This window comes from Polypterus senegalus, unplaced genomic scaffold, assembly GCF_016835505.1.
Source record: "Polypterus senegalus isolate Bchr_013 unplaced genomic scaffold, ASM1683550v1 scaffold_1029, whole genome shotgun sequence".
Classification (NCBI taxonomy): domain Eukaryota; kingdom Metazoa; phylum Chordata; class Cladistia; order Polypteriformes; family Polypteridae; genus Polypterus; species Polypterus senegalus.
Genome location: NW_024386297.1, coordinates 72,057 through 78,190, shown reverse-complemented (window position 1 = coordinate 78,190; position 6,134 = coordinate 72,057).

Genomic DNA, 6,134 nt, shown 5'->3' with positions numbered 1-6,134 from the left:
ATTACACTTGAACTATTTTATATCCCCACAAAAGAGCATATTAGGATGGCAGAGTTTATGGATTTTAAAACATTTATTGTCATTGCAATGTTCTAAAACTCAGCACTTTCCCATTTGTTCCTCTACCTGTACAAAATAAAATGCTCAGTATAACTAAACGCATAATCGTGAACATGGAGCATGTTGTTACTTATACCTATAGAAAAGTGGGGCCAAGGAGCGTGTTTCATACATCCCGTCGGTCTGTCTGTGTTGGGGTACGGTTTCCTACAATATATAATAATACTATAAAATACCTGCGCTTCAAGAAAGGGAGAAGTTAGTGTGTTAAAGAAGCAATGAAAGAAAAGGGAAACATTTTGAAAATAACGTGAACATGGATGAATAATGTACTACTGTCACTTTTGTTGTAGCATGAGGTAAGTTGCTATATATATATATATATATATATATATATATATATATATATATATATATATATATATATTTACACACACACACATAAACATATATATACATATCTATACATATACACATATATATCTTACATATATACACATACATACATACATACATACATACATATACATTACCACATATATACACACAAATACATATATATATATATACATACATACACCCACACATATATATATAAACATATATATACATATATACATACATATTCATATATACACATTACAGCTATATTTCAGATCAAAGTGCAATACTGCTTGTTAAAACGGATGACTGGCCTTTACGTAAGTTCATGTGGATATTATGAACTATTGTATTTGTTCAAGTTCTATTAAATTTTAAATAGAAGGAATTTTATTTAGCTCCATAGAAATATCTTGTAGGAATGGTAAAACAGACAGGAATATTATTCGCGACAAATCAACTCAAACCTAAACAACTTATAATATTTCTTGCTTCCAGCAAAAATATATCCTGTTTAAATTATACAAGTGAAAGCAAGTAAGAACAAACATTCAAATTTCTTTACTCTATGTACCTTATATAAAAATAAACTTAGATTTTAAAATATCCCAAAAGATTTTGTTTCCATAAAAATATATCCTGTCAAATTATACAACCAAATATGAACATGCTGCATAACAAAAACCTGGAAATATGTGTTCCTTTCAGCACAATAAATCAAATCATTCAGTTGTCTTTGCTCTTATGTCATTTTAGAGCCGGACGCCTGGCATCTTTTTGCACAAGTTCGCTTCTGTTTGCTGTGAGGTTCTGTGTTGTGGGAGACTTGTGATTGGATTGTAGGTGCTCATCATCAGTGTATGACCTGTGTGCTGTTTGTTAGTCTTATCACTGAGAAGAGCCACAGATATGTATACCAAACATGCACACAAGGTCTGAGCTTTCATGTAGACGGATCTTATCTTCAGTCACTAAAGCTGCATAAACCTAAAAGGGCCAGTTTATCAAAGCAAAAGCAGATTGGGAACACCAGAAAAGGACGACTTGGTTTAATATTACTTGGCAAATAGGTGTTTTTATCTGTAGAGTAATATATGTATTGCTCTACTTTCCCTCATTGTATTATTAATATGTAGCCTTAGAATGCCTAACTTCATAGACTTACCACTGTATATAACTTATCCCCACCTTCTGGTATCATCTATAAACCCCAGGCAATTAGATGTAGTAAAGACAAGTAGGAGTTAAGTTACACATAAAATACTTAATACTATAATATTCATAAATAACAACAAAATGCAAAGCATTTGAATATTAAGTAACCATACAACCTGATAAAATGGTGATGTGTAGTTCAGGTGGTATCACACAGACTTGCAGTTACTTAAAATGTTCCTAGTTAAAGTATCATTGGTGCTCAGCTTCAGCCACATAGTTCACCACATGGCTGCCAGCCAGTTGCCTTCAAATGTACAGCCTCACCATCATATTCTTGGCCACGAGAGAGTAGAGAACTGTGGTTGAGCAAGTACAACATAGATGTTCCTTCCAATTCTAGAACCAATAGGGACATCATGGTACTTGAAGGCCTCTGAGACAATAATTCCAACAGCCATAAATTCTTCAGACCAATGGGAGAGCTACATTTAACACCCCAACCCCCCTAAGACCATAAGTTGCTTAACCTGGCTTTGTGTGGGAGATCAAACTGAGTTTAACATCCCAAATCCTGTCATAAAATTACAAAGAGACAGTCAAAGATGGGGAAGGCAAACATGAATACCTCTCATCACTTGTTTGCCTAAATTATACCAATAAAGACATGCATTTACTGGTTATATGTAAAATCCTAAGCATCACAACACTCCACCCCGGCTGAATGGGTTTTGTACAGTGTCTTTATACATAATGCGTTCCTGAATTATATTTCAAGAGTCTGATGCATAACTTGTGCATTGATTGGCAGTATTTGCTCCCAGGTTAAAAGTTGTCCGTGACCATTTGTCCATTACATATCTTCTTGGTCAAAGACAATCTGAAGAACTGCAGCGCTCCTGATAGGACTTGTAATACCCGTCTGACGTTTAACTGCTTTAGCTTTCAGTTCTATATGTCATCAGATTCAGTGTCCAAACGAGACAACCTTACACCTTCCAATTAAACTAGCTCCACTACAATTTAGTTCATTGTTTGAATTTTTAATCTGTTTCCAGTCTAACTGCCACTAGACCCTTCTGTCCCAAACTATCTGTTTAAGCATATGCAGCTAAAATACTCAATATCAAAATTTGATAGTAACATGCCACAGGTGCTGTGTACAACCACTTTACCCAAGTGACAGCACATGCCACTGTATAAACTGTTCACAAAACCAACATTTGTGGTCCCTCCAGACACATTTAAATGGACTTTAGTTGCCCTTGTGCTTTCCCTACCTAAGGAAAAATCTCTGAGGCTATCAGCTCCTTGCATCAGTATAGGCTGGCACGCCCACCATGAGACATCACAGGTATGCAAACTCTCACTACCCCCAGGCCACCCTATTGTTTGCTCACCATATGCATACACTGTTGTGCTAAACACCAGGTTAGAATTGGTCCACTGGTCCTGTGCCTGTACCTTACAGCCTAATAATCTCAGCAGGGCTTCCATATTTTCCCAAATTAGACTATACCCAACATCGGAGCCCATATGTCTTGGTAAAATGTATCAGCTGCACCTGCTTTCCTGAAAAGTTCAACACAATTTTCTTAGTATACATTTTCCTTAATAATAGTATTCATTATATTAATTTTATCCACCACTAATTAATGTACCTAGGATGTGTATAATTTATGAGTACAAAATTAATCCCCTCTTTATTTTTGGCATTCTGTCCTGGTTTGTTCAGCTTCCACCCTTGGAAATATAAACTTGCTGGGCAGTAATGAACAAACCTTTCCCCTTTAAACTATAGCTATATTGTGACTAGTCCTATTATTAAAGGACTTGTGGACTTGTTACTCACTTCTAAACCCCAGTAAGTGTCTTTCTTGATGTCTTCAGTTCTTCATGTCTTTGTTCTTAGTCTCTTACGTGTTGTCTTTCTTCATTCTGCTATGTAGGCAGGTTCAAAATAAAGGTGACAAAGCAGTTTCGTCCATCTCATTTTCTTGGCTGCCACCCAAAAGCCAAAACTCAAACTCTTTGTTTCCCAGGCATTCATATTGAAATAGCTTCTGCACTAGTGCTACTGACCACCCAATGTGCCAATGGTAACCCGCTGACTCCCCAAGGATTTTACCTGCTAATTGCCTTCACTATTTATTACCTGCACCAAAACCAAAGTCCATAAAACCTTACAATAGAAGTAGTGACCATTGCAAAGGCCGTAGAAAACAAAATAGAAATAACTGTTTTCCTTTGTTGTCTTCCTGCACCAATTCTCCTTCTATTTTTTTCTATTGCCTGTGTGTCCTTTTTTTATTGTATGGTAAAATCTACTAATTGAAAGTGTGGACTGAAGCCTCCAAAACCCAAGTTCTAAATCCAGCATTTCTACAAACTGACCTGTGTTCTTTACTAAAGACCAGCCTAATTTTCTCCATTTTATTGCATGGAGATTCATAGGCTGTCTTTTTGAACAACTGGTCATCAGGGTTTCAATCACTGAACCTAAGTGTGTGTGTGCTTTTTAATTATGAAGTGTTGGCCTTAGTACACAGCTGTTAGGACCCCACACCCCCACCCTTGGGACTTGCTAGCTGCTTCCCTGCTGCAACTATCCCATCCTTTGTTCTTTTGGTTTAATTCCTATTCTATCTAAACCAGCTCCCAAACTGGTGCACTTTCTTCCAATCAGCTACTCTTACCCATTATCTATCTTCACACACAAGCACTTGAATCCCTTTCATTTCCATTGTTCTCTTTGTTTTAATTCCACACTTTCTTTTACTCAGTATCCCAAGCCAATATCCAGCCTATGCCCTCTAGTCAACACCTCGCTACTCACACTCACCAGCCCTCTGCTTCTGCCCTGATCTCAGAACCTAAAATCAAATTTCAGTGCAGCACTGGCTACCTCTTCCCAACAGTGGTGGAAATACCTATCAGTGTAGTAGCACATGCTCTTTAACATTGACAGGCCTCAGAATTACACATGGAGATTGTGCTTAGTGGAGACAGCGAAGAAACACCTTGCTTACTTTCCTTCCCTATCTCTCCTTCTCACCTACATTCCCACCATTATTCATACAATACATCTGTCTCATTGTAAGTCACCCACCCATGTTTTAGGGTTCCAGTCCGATCTGGTTACTACTGCCCTAACTTTCACCTACATGGGCGGCTTACATTTCTTTTTCCACTTCTTTCACTGCTTACTTTAGCAGGGTGTTCTACATGCTAACACTTCACAATTATCACACCAACTGTTGCATCTTTCAAAACTCATCAACATTCCAAGAACTTTCTACCTCATTCACTTTGCTATTTTCTTCCTTATCATGATCTTCCTATTACCACACACAAGCTAGTAAGCCCCTATAACAGCAGCAGCTGTCTCTTTAAACCTGATCTCTGTTTCTCTCTTGCTTTTATCCCAGCCCCTTCCATTTTGTGGCAATAATCTAGCTCAGTTTCTGCTTTCTACCTGAACTAGTTTTAGTTTAGCCTGTTTGCCTCTGCCACCTAATTGGAAGATGGTTGGACTTCAAAATGAACTTTCAGCTTCTGAGCTCCTAATTTTACTCTAATACAATTCCAAGTAAATTCCTTTATGGGTTGGTCACTTTGCCCTGTAAGCAAAACATACACATACATACACACAAAGATTCTAAACTAATAAGTACCGTATGAATGACGCACGCTGTCCCATCTCTAGCACTTTAACCACCTCTAAATGCCGATGAATGACTTTTATTTATCTTCACCACTCCCTAGCACTTTAATTAGGGGACTCCACTACCACCTAGTGTACTAACAAACATGTGGGTGTCCTCGGTGACACACATGAAGTCTCTACACTTTGTTGGTTATATCTCCACCAGCAACCAAACAATGTTTTACTTCACCGTATTTCTAAAGCACTGTTCTAAAATTCACATACATAAACAACACATACATCAAAACAGTATTTGCAAAATGTATGCAAACTTGGTTACCCTAAAATCCTGACGACTACGCTAATTACTTTATCTTTGGTAGAGTAATATATGTATTGCTCTACCTCTTTCCTATATTGTATTATTACACATGTAGCCTTAGGAATGCCTAATCTCATAGACTTACCACTATATAACTTTCTATCCCCACCTTTCCCTTCTATATCTATAACCTCAGGCAATTAGATGTAAAAGACAATCAGGAGTTAAGCACATAAAATACTGCATTACTGATAATATTCATAAATAAATAAAATGCAAAGTACATTTGAATATTAAAACTGCTACAACCTGATAAAAATGGTGTGATGTGTAATTCAGGTGGCAAGGCCAGACTTGCAGTTAACTTTAAAATGTCTCTAGTTATCGTTGCTCAGTTTTCAGCCATGTCTGTTCATCATGGCTGCTGAGCCAGCTCCCACAGTCCAAATGCCCAGAACAGCAAGCCCTTCCAATTCCTGTGGAACCACAGGACACTGTCATGGTACTTGAAGGCCTCCTGAGACAAGCCAATCCCAACAGCCATACCTCAGGACCAATGTGGGAGAAATA